At 30.8% G+C, this 18,915-nt stretch overlaps 1 protein-coding gene across 2 annotated transcripts in view; it reads right to left on the bottom strand.

Moving 5' to 3' along the window:
- The window catches only part of LOC118063937 (semaphorin-1A-like), a 101,075-nt gene extending 82,867 nt beyond the window's left edge, over positions 1-18,208 (bottom strand). Inside the window, exon 1 of one of the 2 annotated variants that reach the window (XM_035078221.1) lies at positions 17,669-18,208. The gene's annotated coding sequence lies outside the window, so the exon portion shown is untranslated. The remainder of the gene's footprint in view (positions 1-17,668) is intronic. The other variant, XM_035078220.1, reaches the window with a different exon arrangement.
- Positions 18,209-18,915: the final 707 nt, after the last annotated feature.

The following is an 18,915-nucleotide window of genomic DNA, read 5'->3' as shown; positions in this document are numbered from 1 at the left end:
TTATATTCTCGAGCACCATTTGCTCCACAAGAGAGCAATAACGTAAAAGTCGAAAGGTAAAAACCTAGGAACTCCCTCTATCTGTTTTCAAGCTATGCTACTTCTCTTGCGCATTTTTTCATCCTCTCGTTCTCTATCACGCCGACTGTGCTCTCTCGCGTCGAGTGTGCCTAAAGGGGACGACGACGATGATGATGATGGCGATGCAACCAGAGAGGGTTGAACGACGTGAAGTGTACTCTCTTCGACTCAACTTTCTTTACCGATTCTCACACCTACTAATGGAACATCCAGTGACTTTGTTGCTTACTGTACTTGAACATTCTATCCCCCAGCTTTTTCACTCATTTTTTATCTTTAAAATTAGCCCTAGTTTTTTATTATTTAAATGACTCCTTTATTTATTATTCATCCTCACGCTCTAGTTTATATCACTAATTACCCGAATCACTTTGAACGCCAGTGGATAAAAGCAAAGGATTTATGTCATAGCTCTATTTGAGCTGTCATTTAAATATGTAGATGCGAGATTTCTCAAATGCATATTATATTTAATTTATTTAAATTGTTATTGCAATCAAAAATGTATTAAGAAATTGTAAATCACAAGAATAAAATTACAAAGTTACTTTTACTCAACATTAATTTGTGCTTTTTAATTTTTTTTTTGTTGGGAAAAGTTTATTTAATTTTTTTCTTTCTTTCTTTCTCTCTCTCTCTCTTCATGTATGTACATTGATATTTTACTTTTGATTTTATCAAATCAAATATTACACGAAATTGTAATTAAATAAACAACAGTGTACGCAAGATATTGAGATGATGAATTTTTTTCAAAATAATTATAATCAAGTAGGTAAAGGGAAAAACAATTGTAAAGTTGATACTAAATAACTTTCTTGATAAAAATCGTACTTTACAAGAATATTAATGACTTTAAACCTGAAGTAATTGTTCTGTGCTACTTTCAGAATACATAATTAAAAATCGTTTAGTTATTTATTCACTAGTACTGAGGGCACTTTATTTTTCAAAAGTAAAACAGAATTTTATTTAAATAATTATTCAAAGATTATTACTTTTCACCCCCTTTGAAATAATAATAGACTTTTTCACAAGTTCAATTTCTCTAAGAGAAAAGAAAAAGGCGTTGATCCTGTAAAAATATGTACTTAACCTAATTTAAAAAATTTTTATTAGCAGAAAAAAAAATTAGCAGATTGTATCACAGAAGAAAGTTACTAGTAGAATTTTGATGAAAAATATTCTTGTAACGAATTGTAAAAATATTTATTAGAGTATTTTTAATGGTGATAAATTAAAAAAAATACCTGAATAAATAAATCTTCGATCATTTTTCAACCGTTTTACAGAATATTAAATATGTCTATGAAGACTTTTATGAAGACGTTAAATTAAAGTAGATTAGCTTGGAGACTGGCAACGCCATGAGGAAGCAACTATTAAAATATATGCCTTCACTCTATGATGAAAGGACTGAAATACATGGTTGCACGTGAAAATGAAGTCCGGAAGCGTTAAGCTAAGGTTTTAGCCACGTTGGGGAGCTCTCGTTTAAAACAAACTTTGTCCCTAGAGGTTGGACTCTAGTAATAAAACGACGTCGCAGCAAATGTGCCTGTAAAAAGGACTTTATCGTCCACGCGAGCACTCGAGATCCCTCTGCATATGAATAGCAAAAATGCTATTTACTTTCTTTTATTCTTTATTTTTTTTCAAGCCCTTTTTTTATTCAAATTTCGCAGGAAATTTATCAAAAAAAGGAAAAGAAAATATACCAAGATAGAAATTATTATGAAAATAATTTAATAAGACTTTTCCTCTGAATTTAAAACAAATCCCTGAATATTCAACAGAATGTTTACAATGACTTTTATAAAACATCTGCCACTAATTAGTCGATAAATTTTCAGACTAGAGCTGGGGTCTCATGAAACATTGGAACACACGGTTGTATCACGATTAATCGAATCATTGAGCTTGCACTAACGAGTTCGGCTTCTGTATAGCATATTGTCATCATAAACTACCGATATAAACTTGCTGCATGCAATCGCGAAATGATTCAAGTGTGTTTTAGCTTCAACAGTGTTCCAAGGGAGTAAAGTAGTAGTCTAAAGAGGGTGTAGTGTACCCAAAGCTTGCGAGGTAAGGAGAAAATAATGGCTGTGCGCTATCGAGAGACCACGAGAACGATAAAAAATACTAGGAGGGTAGAAAAAGAGAGAAGGAATGCCGGATATTTGCACGGCGGGACTTATGAGCGACATAAATTTTACTTCTTGCTTATGCCCTTTTCTTCTTTTCCTTCCTTCTTCTCTTTTCACACCACCAGATCACGTGTCGCTAGTATTTCATATAATACTTTTTTACATTTCATGAAAAATCTAATGGCTAAAAGAAAGGTACTTTTTTTTCTTGAATTGTCATACACATTTTTTCAAATCATCATTGAGATTTATATTATGTTGTACACTGACTTTTACGATCAAAATTGTATTTACATTTTCAGTATCTCTTGGAATTCTTTCCTTTTTACTCCATTAAAATAATTTTAACTCCGAAAGGAAATACTTTGGAATGCTAAAATTATTTTTTCCAGTAACTTTTTTATAGCTATCGTATGTTAAAAAATCATTGAGCAAATTTAAGTCAAACTTTTATGTAAATAAAATAAAAATCATTTTTTTCTTCTAGAGGATTTATTGTGTTGTTTGTTATTTAAATTGGATTATTAAAATAATCGTTATTATTCTGATAATTTTAATTATTAACCCAAGAAATTCTTCATTAAAATATTTCAATTGAGTTCTTAATGAACACTAATTGATAACCAATTTAAATAAAAAACCATTATATTATAATAATCACAATAGACAAACTTGCAAAGAATTTAAGATCAATTCTACTGGTATTTGCCTCTTTAGATTACCAGAATTCTCTACATTCCAGTTCACAATTTTTATTTTTAATCAAAAAGTTTTTATCAAGTTAAATAAATAAATAGTCAAGATTAATCCCGTTGACTTTGTGAAACATATAAAAATTCTATAAAAATTATTTTCCACTAGAATTCCTTACATGTTATAAATATAAAAATAAATAACAAAACCTTATTTTTCATTCTCGTGAAATTTTCTATTCATTCTTTAAACACAATTTTACCTACGGAGGCATTAATTTTCCAATAAATTATCCACAAATGAAATAAACTAATAAAAAATGAATATCTCTACTCCGTGAAATGATAAGTTTTTCAATGGAATAATCAAATGAAAAAATACAGAAAAATATTAAATCTCACTCTAATAAATTGGAGCGTATATTTCATAGAATTTCATTCTATTCTTTATTTAAAGAGAAAAATACAATGAGAAACATTTTGCTGTGAACTTTAAAGTCTATATTTATTCTAATTCATCAGCTTTACGACATAGAAATGAAGAAATACAGTAAAAAACAATCATAATATTAAAAATTCAATTTTTAATAAAATTTTCAATATTTTATTTACAACAACAAATAATTTGAAATACGGTTGAAGTACAGAGATCTCAAGAATCTTTTTCATAATATATTAGTATTCATGGTAGAAAGTGTTTTTATTTATGATCAATAATAATACTATAACTTTATAGCGCACAACACGAAGTGGACGTTTATATGCACATACCGCACTACTAGCACAAAATTGTTAACGTCATTTCCTGACCAGCCAGTTAACCAATGATCGATGTGTCAATGTGGTTACATAGTTTGTACTAACGACAAATGCTCAGGGTAAACTGTTTGGTTTTAAAACTAATGTCGAGAATTAAATTTAAATGTTACGTCATATCCAAATGAAATAATTTCAAAAGAAAATGAATAGTTTAAAATCACTCTAGTTTATTTATTCAACACAAATTAAGGACCAAAGTGGAGTATTTTTAGCTTTTAATATGTTTCAGGTAAACATCGAGCAATGTTTGATAAATACAAATTTATTAGCTATTCATAAATTTGCATTTACTTAACTTGACTTTAAATTCGATAAAAAATTAATTTATCAAATATAGATAAGTTTGACGGCCATTTGATCATAAAAAAGTAATATAAACATCAAATAATATTTGAATTAATTAACAAAATAATCCTAAAGGCTAATTCTAAATAAATAAAATTATTAATGATAAACATATGATATTCTTTTATCAGTTGTGAATGATTTTATGGTCAATCGATCACTCAGAGCCATTTTTAATCTCACTTGAGATCCAAGGTCTCAAAAATTCGAACGTCATGATACGAAGATCGAAAGCAAGAAAAACGTGGCCTTGAGCCAATCAATCACCCAATGGAATAAACTTATAGTGGGATAAAAAATTTATGGCGTAAAGTATGTTGAATAACGTCTCGAAGCATTTGGAGCAGTCATTTTACGTAAAATCTCTCGTGATCCAATAGATCTCCATACCTCTCTATATGTACAAAGTATTTTGTCTTTTTTTTTTGTCCTATTCTTTTCATTCTTTCTTACTTTTGCATATACATTTATATACATATAGTCAAGTACTCTGCCATTATTTCTTCGCGAGAGAAGGGCGTTCACTATAATTTCGCAGCTTATCACGCGAGGGCACACATTGCATCGAGCACAAGACAAACGACGTCTCAGCTTTTCCGTCAGCTATGCATTCCTTTAAAAGCCAAAGGTGCAAAAGAGAGAATAGAATAGATATATACAAGGTTCTTGAGTGCCGCGAGGCGTATCGAGAGCACTTTCGATAAATCGCTGGGCAAACTCGACGAGTTTTTCCCTGAGATAACGTTCGTGACAACGACGAATAAGACGACAAAGAAGACACAAAGTGGGTGGAGGTAAAGAAGAAGAATAAGATTTTACTGTCTTTTCCTTTTATATATCGCCGTCGTTTCGAAATATTGAGATTACGTTTAACTAAAGGACCTAAAGTAGGCCACTTTCTCTTCTAATATATACTTGAGAATCTCAACGTCGTTAAAAAAGAATGCAGCCCGAAAAATGCACTTTAAAGACTAGAATAAAATTACATATAAGAAGGATAAATAAAGATTCAATCACTATAAATTTTTATAATCTTTTGATCTTATCTCGATCGTTTTTGAATTAATTTATTATAAATATTTCAAAGTCAAACTGTGATTAATACTTAAGGACATATTCTTTAATTTTATAATTTTTTTAAAATATTTAAATATCAACGAGATTAAAAAATATTCTTCTTTTGTAATAATATTGGAATATAATAAATAAATTAACTGATCGGAAAAAAAAGATGATTTAAAGAAATTTTTTTTTTTTTAAATATCAGAATATTTTTATTGACGATGAATACATTAATTTAATAAAAAAAATGAATCCAACTGGAAAATTGTAAAAAGAAGAGCTTAAAACTTAATAAAAGTTTTTGATTTTGTAATCGATATCTGAAACATTTTCAATAATAAAAGTCTTTTATTAAACTACTAGTTATTTAGGGGAGAAAAACTGTATAAGAAGAAGTAACAGAAGACGTGACAATAAAAAAACACAATGATTCAATAAAATAAAAAATAAATAAAATTACAAAGTTATCTGATTCAATAAAATTTTATTCTTTCGTTATTATTACTATTTAAATAGAAAAAAATTTAATTAAAAGGCACAGTCTTATTATTTGTAGAGTATGAAATAATTACAATAAATTTTTTGATTTTGTGTACAAAATGAAATAAAATTGAAGAATAATAATTTCAAGAGGGAATGATATGGTGTATGTGAATTAATATAAAATGAAGTAGAAAATAAATATTTTAACTTCACTTTTATGAAGACTTTAATTAAAACGAGTTATCGGTGGTTTCTAACCTTTTCAAGAGATTAATTCAAATAACACCAATTTTTAATTCTTTTTTCAATTCATATAATTAAGTAAATCATATAAGAGTATAAAACCCAGTAATTAGATTTAAGAAAAAAGAAAATGATATCCGTTTGAAAGAAAAACCCTGAGATAAAAAAAAAAAAACTATCTATAAAAGAAAAAAATAAAAAAATAAATTCCGTTATTTATTAAAGCATTTAGCTGATAAGCAAACCATTTTCGACGACATTAAAACTATTTTATTGAATGAACGTTAACAGAAAATTTAAAAGATTAGACATAAAATCGATATGGACGTTTAGAATCTCGGCATCGTTAAAAGAAAACAAGCCGAAAAATGCAGCAACTCTTCAGAAGCAGAATAAGGAAAAAGAGTACTAACATAAAGTCACATGAAGATGATAAGACCGTAAATTTTCCTAGTCCAAAGGCAATATCACAAGGTCTTCGAGGTTGGTGGCATTTACTCGGGAATCCAGAGAATTCGTGCGAACGTGCTTGACAAAGGGACTTGGAATATTATCGAGAAGGAGCAAGAGGGCGCCACCCATGATGGAAAACCTGTCTACCTGCTGCTTCTGTTGGCTATCACAAGAGAAACCGAATGTAGATGCGTCCTCACGTTCCAACAGTATTAAATTGTCCGTGGGGCAGGTTGCCTCATGAATCACAATTCAATCCTAGAATATATTTAACTAATAATTTTTTTTTTTTATTTCAATTTATGACATGACAAGTGAAAGCCGGTGAGGATGCTATGCCTAGAGGCTTTCCTGTATAACGAGACAAGTATTATAAGCTCGGTACAGCCGACGGCTTTTCGCACCTGTTGGAATGTCGGCCGCAGGACCAAAGTAAACTTTGGCCATACATACTTACTATAAATCTCTATATTAACACGCTATCAAGTTTCCCCTCTTATACTTTCGGTAACTTGATTAACTTGATATGATTAATTCACCAAAAACATTCTGGAGCCGACATAATTATTCGTGTCTTTATTTTATTATGTTTTTTTTTTTTCTTTTTCATAAATGAAACAAATGAAAAAATTGAAAGACAAAGAAGGATGTTAATGGAGGTTGAATAAAAAAAAATGAAGAGCAAAAAAATAATGGCGTGGAAATGAAAAAAAGGAGAAGTTATAAAAGACTAGTACACCCGAAGCAAAAAGAGGAATAGTGAGGAGGACAAAAGCCTCAGGCATCATTGGATAAAGAACGTACTGTAGAAGTGGAGAATCAGAGAGAGATTTCTCGAGTTGACTATACCCAACTCGACCACGTTGGCCGTTTCTTATTCCGCAGGTAATGGGCTTGGCCGTGCTTTTCCTGTCTTTCTTCTCCTCAGTTAGTCTCTCACTTCTATAAAACCTGCTGTCCTCGTCCTCATCTTGTTCTCCAGCTACTCTTTTACTCTCTTAGCTTCTGCGCTCCACCTTCGCTTACACATACCCGACACTCCTTTCCAACCAGTGTACGTACGGCTTGTACGCAAGGCCCACCGCTCTTGTATATATTTACTAGTACAGACTTTCATGGAGATCGAAAAAGAAAAGAAAGAGAAAGAAAATGGATAATCGTGATCAGGGCCACAAGAGGTTATTCCTCGACACACAGACAATCCAAGTTACGAGAGCAGAATGCTATTCGATCTACAACACTTGTGCCAAGTTCGCCAGAGTCAAAAAAGTCTCTTCGTCCTACACTGAGTATTTACAGTATGGGCCAAAAATATCCTTACATGCTTTTTTTTTTTACTATTCTCTTTAAACTTATTGTTATATTTTTTGCTACTATAAACACAATTATCAATGCTCCACTGATTATCCAATAATATTAATTTAACAAAACAACAAATAATATTTTTTCTTCTAACTACATTTAATGTTGAAACTTTATAATAAATATTTTTCTTTGACTGTCTATTTTTATTTCTACATGCTATTATTCTTTACAAAGTTATTTATTATTATGAAAGCGAAAGTTATTCTTCTTGTCTTAATTGCTCATATAACTGCCAAAAATAAGTCCTTGAAGCCAGTGGTGTTTTTTTTCTTGTAGTATATCAATTTATTGTATGTAATCAAAGTTAAATTAAAAACATGAAAGTTTATATTTTTAATTTGAATTTTTTCCCCAACTTTAATATTGTCTGAAAATAATTTTAAAGTCACCAGCTGTTTTGTCATGAACACTCAAAGTTATTCCGTTGTAATTTTCGACATGACTGTATATATATACACTTTTATATATATAGGGTAACCACGATCTCATCTTTATGCTTCTTCATGTTATCATTTCATATGTTGCTTTTATTTTGAAGCTTGAATCGTATACTTCTTTGTTAGCTATTCTGCTTGTTTCTTAAAGTCGCTGGATCTTCAGGAGTTGTTTCTCAAGAGTGGGCTTGTATATATCCAGCGACAAACTCTCTCAAGAAACTCTTTGAAGTACAAATGTAAGATAAAATTGAAAGAACACAACATTGGTGCGTTTAGAAACTTAGTAATACAAGTTTAAAAGTAAATAAGACGATTGAATTGAAATTTTTACATTTTTCCAATACTCTAGGAAATTGAAATGACAATCGTGATTTAACCATAACAAATTAAACAAGACAAGATTCCTATCGAATGTCAGTACGATAATTCTGACAACAACATACCAATATGAAAAGTTATTAAAAGCTTGAAGGAATACTGTTATTTTATCAGATAAAAAATGATATCGATTTTGTGAAATACTATTCATTCCGAGCTATAAAAAAAAATTAATAACCGTGTATATGAGAAAATAAAACGATGCAAAGCATAGGCAAAAGGTGAAAAGAACACCTAAAAGTGTACGAGTCTAGAGGTCGATTGCCTTGGTTTGTTATCACAAGCTTCACATTGAATACAAACCCCCTTTTCTTCTCACTTCCCACCATCAACATCCTTTCTCATTCCCTATACACCAGCTATAACACAAAATATGTTTTCCCCGGCTCTTTTCATCCCCAGAGAAGCGGTAACAACACTTTTCCAATGGGCCGATTCACGTTTGCAAACATCATGCTCGTTGGTCTCGACACTTACCACTTAATGCCAAAAGAAATAAGCCGATATCGCAACACATAATGGGCCTGTTTACGAGAATAACTTGAGCTTCAATGACTTTCAGATGCTGGAGCTTCCGTATCAGTATTTCATATCATTTTACACGTAAATTTTATCGATAAAAGTTACTTTTTATGTCGATTTTCAATTCATTTAACAATTCTATAGATAAATTAGAATATAAATATTTTTATTTGATAATGATTACATTTATAATATTTTAAAAAAAAGACTTCATCAACTTTTCCAAAGGGCTGTAAAAATGTACGTGTTTATTTTATTAATAAAAAATTGATGCTTGAATAAATAAATATAATTTTTTTGAGTAATAAAGGGTAGAGTGTTGAAATAAATGTAGATAATTAAGTTATAAATATTGACTCAATTTTGATTTTTCATCCATTTGTTCAAAGGATTTAATTTAATATAGCATTTTTTATTTTTCATAAAAAAAAAAAGAAACAATGTGCAGGGAAAAATATTTTTTTTTCATCAATTAAATGAAATATTGGATTAATTGTTTTAATAAATATTCTAGGATGTAGTTGCGTTCGTTAGTTAATATCAGATTAAATTAATAATTACATTCAATGATAATAAAAATAACAACCTCATAAAAATACGAATATGTATGTCTTTCACATATTTATCATTTCCAATTACTCAATATTTGATAAAACTTTATAAATAAATAAATGAACTGCTACCGTCATTTTAATAAAATATTCTTTACACATAATAAATATCTGTCATGATCAATATTTTTGATAAAAGTCACGATGAGGAAATAAAATTAAAAAAAAATATCAAGTCATAATTACCAGTGATAGGATAAATATATAAACACAATCACATTAAATAATGAATGAACATTTCAAGTATCGTTTTACTGCCACGATAATTACATTTATCATCATTGAATATTTAAACTATAAAATCATACTCTAGATAAAACGTAAAGGTTAAAAAAAATGCATCCTTTTCAATAAGAAATAGGTATAGAAATTAATAAAGCCAGTGAAATTGATTATGGACCATTTTCTATAATGGAGCTCTTTAATTAAATTAATGTCAAAAGATGAAGGACAGAGACAGCGAAATCGGTACGCGAGGATCTGGTGAACATACAATCGGATCGATGGTTGGGTCGTGACTTTAAAGGGGAGTTAGGTGAGGTCAAAGTGACTCTTTGGCGTGTGGTATCGTACGACCACAGTTTATCGTGACACAGAGACCGAGAAGCGAAAACGACGACTATTGCTCCGTCATTATCAGCGGGAATAATCATTAAACAAAATCGTCGAATTGTATATCTATATATATATATATATATACGATACCTTTATAAATACATATGTATACCAGAGAATAATCAAATGCTTTGTCTTTTATTAAGTACACAGACTTTGATACCGCCAACGCATTACGAATGAACCTAGAGCTAGATTATGTTATACAGATAGATGGATGTATGCAATTCAGATGCAAAGAAATATAAAACGTGAGTGCAAGTGAAAGCGCGGGCAATTTGAACACTAGGACTTGAAATTTATTGGTTACTTATTACAGGTCGGAGGCGAGAAAATCAACTAGATTTCTATCCTAATAATTTCTCGTGAAAGTACTTTTTTTCAACAACTTTATATAACTTTTTATAAATTTTTTTTTTGCTTCGTTTATCTGTGGGAACTTAACAGAGTGTAGTAAGATGTAATTCCGAATTGCGAGAAACTTCAAGGTATGGTATAGACCCTGAGATGTACACTAGAAACTAGTGTGTCTATATAAACGTAGCTAACTTTGGGAATGACTTTGCTTACTGTGAGGTGCTGGCTGACCTGGTGCGTTTAGAATGGAAATTGTCGGATTGAGAGCAAAAGATAGAGAAATTTCACGTGCTGATAACTGAAAGCTGCTTAAAATTCGCTGACTGTCAAATTAACTTACGCTATTGAATAAATTATAACCATCATTATATGGAATATTTGTCTAGAGTTGAATGAAAAGTTAATTTAATTACTATGGAAATTAAACTCAATCAATAGATTGGCTTTTCTTTTATTCACAACTGCTATTTTTATTTATATTCGTCACAATATTGTTTATTCGTTCATTTTATGGATTAATTGACAGATTAAAAAATTATACTCCTACGCTTCAGAACACTAAAATGCTAATTTTATTGATAAAACATTTTTATGTTAAAAATATGTGCTAAAATTAGATTAACAAAAAAGCTATTTATTCTCTCTCTCTCTAATATATATACATGTATTGATAAGTGGAATGAATAATTTACATTATTAAGGTAATAAAAAAGATAATCAATATATTTCATTTTTGATCGAGCTTTTTTTTAATTCAATGAAATATAAACACGTTGGTAGAAAAAATGAAATATTGTGTAATTAAAAGTATTAATGTGATTAAATGAAAAATAGAAAGATGAGAAAATAAGATTGATTTACTTTTCATCAGAAGATATAGTTTAGTTTGGTGACCAATCTCATGGGGCGCGTGAAATAAAAGACATTGAGGAAACGAACGAAGAAAAAACTTGGAAATTGATTGGAGGAACACCATCTCCAACTCACGATCGTCATTCAGTAGCTCTACGTGGTCGTAAGACACCGTTAAAAGAAAATTTCACACGATTGCCAATTACTTAAAAGCGAAAAGCAATTTCACTGTGGTCGAGAACGAAAAAAAAAAAAAAATAAAATTTTCTGGACTATCCCTACCCTAGTAACCTCTTGAGCAAAGTCTAAGAATTTTTTCTAGTCCACACCCATTTCAAGTAATTATCTTATGCAGACTTTTACTGTTTCGATTTTCCTTATCGTTTTCATTGCTTAACTTAAACTTAATTATCTTTCAGAAGCGAAAAAATGTTTCCTCAGTATAAAAAGAAACTGTCAGATATAAAAGTGGGTATTGTGAAGAAAAAAAAAAAAATAAGACTGCTGAATATTCTGTATTCATTAATATCAGAAATAAAATATGAACATTTTTAATGGATGGATTAAAAAAATGAAATGTAAAAAGAAAACAGACAAAACCAAGATCTTTAGCTAAAATGCTTGCAACTCGTAAACAAATCATTTTAAATCCTGTTATAAGAACTTTTAAAACCGCTAAAAGTATCATCTTTTAATTCCAGATACTTTTTACTAACCAAAAAATGAGAGTAGGATTTATTTAATATTTATTTATTTGATATTTTAAAAGGAAGATAAAGGGTATAAAAAGTGAAATAAAAAATTATTATTGCATCTTATTAACACCCATAACTCTTGAATTAATTTAAAAATATACTCTATCATAATATATAAAACAGTTTTAATATAAATTGAACTTATTCATAAAATTCTTAACATTAATCAATTTTTTGTTTTTCTTTTGAAAAAATTTTTTATCAAAAAATATAAAAGCTCGTTACTTTTATGACCAATAAAATTTATTTTTGTGTTACAATCTTTCTGTAGCAAGTGAGAATTAAAAATAGATTGATGATTTTGATTATTTTAATCCTCTATATAAGATTTATATCAAATGATATAAATAAAATGGAATAATTTAACGACATTGATAACAGAGGGTTGTATGCTTTTATGAGATAAGCGTCGCGTAAAAGGCACTGCAACCAAGTGTAATTCCAGGGTGATTAACGACACAACATCAAGAGTAGAGAGCAGTTTTGTAAGAAAAATAGAGCCAAAGACTGAACTACAAACTCACTTACTAAATGTGTTTAGCCATTTTGGAAAATTTCATATCCAAAATAATAATGATAACAATCGGCGAGTGTACATAAGTAGCGGGAGGATATCTCAGATTGCCGAAATGAAATTTCCGGTCTCAGGAGTGTGCTTCACTTAGCGAATTAAATCCTACTGTAAGCTAAGAGTCGGTAGATCTCCGGCACTAATGGTGATTAAACCGCACAATTTATGGCCAACAGTATTTCATGCAAACGACGATGACTTTGGTAATCAAGGAATAAAGTCACTCAAGAGCTTCGGACGCAGCTTAAGACCTAAAGATCTCTGTAATGAAACTAACACTTTGGAGTGTGTAAAAACACTTCATACAGTAAAACAATTATCTTCTACTGTTCATTCATTTAAACTTTTAGTATTAAAATATTCTAGTTTCAATATCAAATCAGCTGTCAATTTATTATTCCAATAAATTGTCAAAGTTTTTGGCACTCATTTTGATTTTATCAGGTTAAATTTCAATGCTTGCAATATTTAATTGCTAAATTTTGATGCATACAGTCATCACCAAAAATAATTTAATTATTTTTGTTTAACATTGAATTTAATTCAACACCGAATAAGTATTTAGAGAAGTTATATTTATTCATTTATATGAAGCAATAATTAACATTTATCAAATAGAAACATTTAAATGGGCGATATTTTTATTAATGAATTTCTTTTTCCACGCCTTTACATGTTATTTAATTAAAAGGTGTCAATATAACTCGACATTTTATGTAAAGTAGAATTTATTATATATTAAATAATACTAATAAATAGGACACTTTAGTTACTGATATGATATAAATATTTAACAATGTTGTAGTAAAGACCAAACTTGTAGTCTTTTATTGATATTGCGTAAGGTCAGGTTTCGAATAAATTACTTCTCCAACAAACTTTCAAAGTCATCAGGAGATTTTTTTGACATTTGCATTTATGCCTTTACAATTATTCGAATTAAAATAAGTAAACACGATAGATTGGCTAGAAATCATTTTATTACACTTAATCAATGATGACATTATCTGTCAACAAAATTATTAACTAAATAATAAACTTAAAAAAAACTTAAAGAAAGAATTAATTAATTTTATCAAATGTCTATTTAATAAAAAGAATTTTAATTAAACTTTGCAATTTAATTTTTCTCAAATAAAAATTAAAACTTCTGGTGGTAAAGTTAAAGATCGGAAGGCTTGAGAAAATAGAAGCAAAAGTTATTTACTACCTGTACTAAGTATGAGGGTCATGATGGGGCCAATTGACATAATGGAATAGTCATAAAACAGGTCCTATTTTGGAAACAAACAGCAACCACCAGTCGTGTTATCGATTTCATTACAGTTCTGTCCATCTTGATTTTCTCACGCCCACCTAGTCACGCATTGGGGACGTTTATGACCTTTTTTCGATACCAAGCACCACAGGAATTCTACCCCAAGAGACTGGGAAGATCTGGTGGTAGCTTTGCCTGTTGAGAGGGAACGTGCTGGAGCATAATTTTCGCTAGATAAGTTTTCCAAGGTGGATCAACATCGATCCTGAGAGACTCGTCTATATGTTTCTACCTCTTTCCTAAAGTTAGAGCGACAAACTTTCGGGTTAACGTCATGGTAGAAGGAATATTGTGGTAAAAACTTGGATGACATTAGTTTCATCAGTCTTGGTTGGATCATCGTTAACTCTTATTGCAGCACAACTGCATACAGTAGTCAGTAGTATACAGCTTGCGTAATTTATCTTGTTTAAATGCCAATGACGTGAGTTAACAATCATCGCTTCAAGTCTTTAAGAGAAGTTGACGTTGCTTATTTCAATGATATTGTTAATCGTTGTAATTTTATATTCAATATATTCCAAACATAACAGTGATGCAGTTGCTTGAAGGATACCAGAGTAAAGATAGAGTAGGACATAATAGAACAGGGGAAAGTTGCTGCTTGCTTCGATTACCTTTGTCTCGTTGCTACTTCAAACACTCTTAGTGCTCAATCGTAATATAATAGGGTGTCCGGGGGCGAATAATACATCGATTCTGCATATATGTACAGTCCTTAACAAAATTATCTCCCTCAGATATTATTAAACTACTTTTATTTAACAATATTCATTCTATTTTTACGCAAAGTTAAATATTTGAAAATATGTATTTTTAGCTTGGGTTATTTTTAAAAAATGTAAACCAACGAATTGAGAAATCATTATAGTGGTATAGATAACTCCAATTTTCATGTTAATGGTCTTTATTTAATTAGCTTTGTGATCGAGTTAGAATTAAAAATTTTGGAGTAAATATTTAATAATTTCCTTTCAACTGAGTGGCATTCAAACCAATACATAATTGATTATATTTTTTTTTTTGTTTGAATAATTGTTCTAATGAATGATAAATTTTTCTCAAATATAAATATTATTTTAAATTCATAGACTATGATTACAGACATTTTTAATGCTGCTCCAAAATGATCTATCAATATAAAATTTATAGACGATCGTATAATATTTAAATGCTTCCTACAATCAATGATTTTAATTTATACTGATAATAAAGCTTTGATGATGCATTGGCATAAAAATCGGTATAGATTTATACTTGGTAATTTCAGACACGCCCTAGAAAACTTTTTACGACGGTTTGTTCACGAGTTATGACTAATCCAAGTAAAAACCCCTACGTTAATAATAAATAAGTCTGGGAAAAAATCGTAAATCGATCAATAATTAACGAGTTTCAAGCTGAAGGTGGTGTGTACACCATTGAAGATATTATATTCAAAAGAAAAAAAAAATAGAAAAAGTTTATATGTATATGTACATGAATATTTCAACCTCGTTCTAAACTGGATAAAAATCATTCGATTATTTTTGACCGATACTGTATTATAAAAGGTACATATATTTCCAGACCTCTCCCCTCCCCCTTAATCATACAAGGGAGGCATGGCGATTGCTTACAAGCAGCTGTCACGTTCAGGTGCATAGAAAAAAAATGGGAAAAAAACTATGGATTCGTTTTATATGTCGGTAGTTAAATTATGAAATGTTGAGCATGACATTCAATGTAATTTGCACAGTGTTCAAAGTATTATTGAAAGAATATTGGAATGCAAATGATGTCATAGCGAGAGCTGTATATACATAGATATATACACTACACAATATTTAACATTGAAGGATAAAATAAGTTGTGATATCGCGTGCAAGTCGATCGCAAAGATATAATAATGTCAGCGTCACGGAGTTCCAAGAAGGATAGCACAAGAATTTAGTTATTATTTTGCTACGCGTATAGCTACAGCTCGTACAGCATCTCAACGCAACTTAGGTCCCCTAGGGGCCCAATGAAAATAAATCCCCACTATCATTCTTAGCCACAAGCAACAACAACAGCAGCAGCAGCACCTCTCCAACCTCTCTATACATTACTACACCACCATACCTTGAGGGACCAGCTTGGAAGCTGGCATAAACCGGTTTTCAACGTCTACAAACTCTACTACGGTATCCTCAACTAAACGGCAACGCACGGATTAACTCGAAACACAACTTAAACCAACTTGAATAATTATTTATATAATTGGTCTTCGTTGGTCTCTCTCACCAACAGTACAAACTTGGTCCTTGAACCCAAAAAGCAAACCTCCACGCGTGAGAAACACGATCCAACGATGCGGATAATCTTCAACGTCTGCGTTATGTTCTTGACCCGCCTGAATCTCTCGAGCGTGGCAGAGTTTAGTTTTAGTAGAGGAAATAGTCAAGGAAAGAGTTTTGGGAAGCTATCGGTCAAAAATAACAACTGTGGTCTAATATTATTTTCGAATTAATAACGAAACCTATTATTTCCCGGTAATGATCATCAACATTGTATTCTTTGAACATCAACTTTTTCCGTATGTCGACTATGACCTTCTGATTCTCGTTAGGACAGTTTTTTTGCAAACGTTATTTATTATAGAATTAACGAGAATAAAGGTAATCAGAAAAACCGGATGATTATTAGCAGAATAAAGAAAATTTACTATTTGATTTCGAATTTTAAAAATGAATAAAACGTACTTTTATTGTAGCTGTACGACTGTTATCAAATAAAAAATATATTATTCCTGCAATAAATACTGACAGTTATATTTCTGCTCTACAGTCATTAACGTCACCTTACGCCATAATTTCATTTTAAAATTTTCAAGATACGATTCTTTATCATCACTACGTTATTCATTATGAAAGTTGAAATGTTCTATTTACTTCGAGCATACTTAAAACTGATGAAACTGTTAATATATTTTTGCCCGAGATACTCCGAAATAATAGAAAAATGTTGAAAGAACTTTTCTAATCATTTGTTAGAAAAAAAAATTTAGAATATTTTGAAATAAATATCAATAATAGTTTAAGAACACTATACAAGAAAATTTTTATCAATTTTTATTGAATTATGTTCCATGGAAAATTATTTATTCATCAATTTAAGAAATTTTGGAAATAAATCCATTCATTTCTTTAGAATTAATCTTTTTCTCAATGTTCCTTAAAGCCTCGAACTTTTTCAAAGAACATCTTTAGAAGTTTTTTTATTACCCTACATTTAGAATCATCTTGATCATCAAATATATTTCCCACACATAAAAATTTTTTTGGGATCTTCCGGACAATTATGATGACTAAACGACATGATTTCCTTCTAAAAGAATTATCTAACAGAAAAAAATATCATTTGAGATGCCGAATCACCTTTATAGAGGCGTAAAATATCCGAAGATAAACAATGGTTTGCACTTTATACTTTACACAAATATCGAGTTACTCCGGGGTAAGGTAACTAAACGAAGGTAGTTTGACAGAAAGTAAATAAGAAACCAAATAAGTTGAATAGAAAAAAAGATAAAACTCACCGAAAAAGATCCTCAAGTTGGTAAGCTAATCAAGCAGGTCAATCACCTAAGCGTTCACCAGAGCCACCACGCGACAGTTTCCGAAGAACCGCCTGGACGATCGTCGTCGCGCCAACATCAGCTACTTCTCCAGCGTCTTCTGATCACAAATCGAAAACTTTTGATAAATAACTAAATGTTGCACGAATATATGACAGAAATTTCTGTCAATAAAACTATATAAAAACTTCTTGCACTAAAATAAAACAAAATACCGAGCACTTTGGAGCACTCGCGACAAGAATTCCAACAAGTTACAGTGAAAAACAAAATAAACTCAATTCTCAACCAAATTCACTCAGCACGCGTTTCACTTTATTTTGTCTCAACGATCCGTGAATAAATAAATAATAAATATTATTCAATACATGATCGAAAGAGTAATATTTCAGCACACTTGTTTGATCGTCCTGTTCGACAGAACATTCCAAAGTTATTAACACTCCAAACGAAAACAACACACGCGGCAGTCAAGTCGCAACTGTCGAGCGTTGAACAGTCGACCTCTGAGCGACGCTGCGCCCCCACTCTAAGACTCGCGTTGCTTACCCCCTCTCTCGATCAAACTACTTCGTTTCCTGCAACAGTCGCGCACTGTCTCTTTAAGTATACTATTTTCTCTCTCGGCTCCGTCTTTCTCCTGTTTCTTTTGTCCTGCACGTTTATTCATAAGTAGAAAAGAACGAAGGGGGGAAAATAGGGGGATTCGCGGGCACCAGGGGGAAGTGATTGTGTTGCCCTGCGGTCCCAAGATCGGGGTCCCATCATCTCCCTCTTTCTCCCTCTATTCTTACTCCAGTCTCGTATATAAGCGTTTTCTTTTTCTCTCCCTATACACGATCTTCTATACCACTTGTGCGTTGGAGTTTTTTTACTATCTGGTCTTTTTAGCTTTAGAATAAATAAAAGTCAACGACGAGGAAAAATAGGACCGTCGAGTATAGTAGTGAAAGGCCAGCATAAGTTATTGTAAAAGACACAAGCAAAGTCACGCTTTGGGATTGCAATTTTGGATAATACCATGTCTTAGACAAGATTCTCGACGTGACATCGCGTAATTCGACCACCCGGTTGCTGTTGTCCTTGGGATCAAGCACTAGACCAAGTAATTACGATGGCTCTCAAGTAAATTGACTTGAATTTTAAACTTCACTTTACTCTATAATAATAGTTTGACAAGTAAAAAATATTGAATCATAATGAAGCTA

This window comes from Chelonus insularis, unplaced genomic scaffold (genome assembly GCF_013357705.1).
Source record: "Chelonus insularis isolate UGA/USDA-ARS -01 unplaced genomic scaffold, ASM1335770v1 contig_150_pilon, whole genome shotgun sequence".
Lineage (NCBI taxonomy): Eukaryota > Metazoa > Arthropoda > Insecta > Hymenoptera > Braconidae > Chelonus > Chelonus insularis.
Note: the sequence above shows the minus strand (reverse complement) of the source record. Positions and strands in the feature narration are given on the sequence as shown.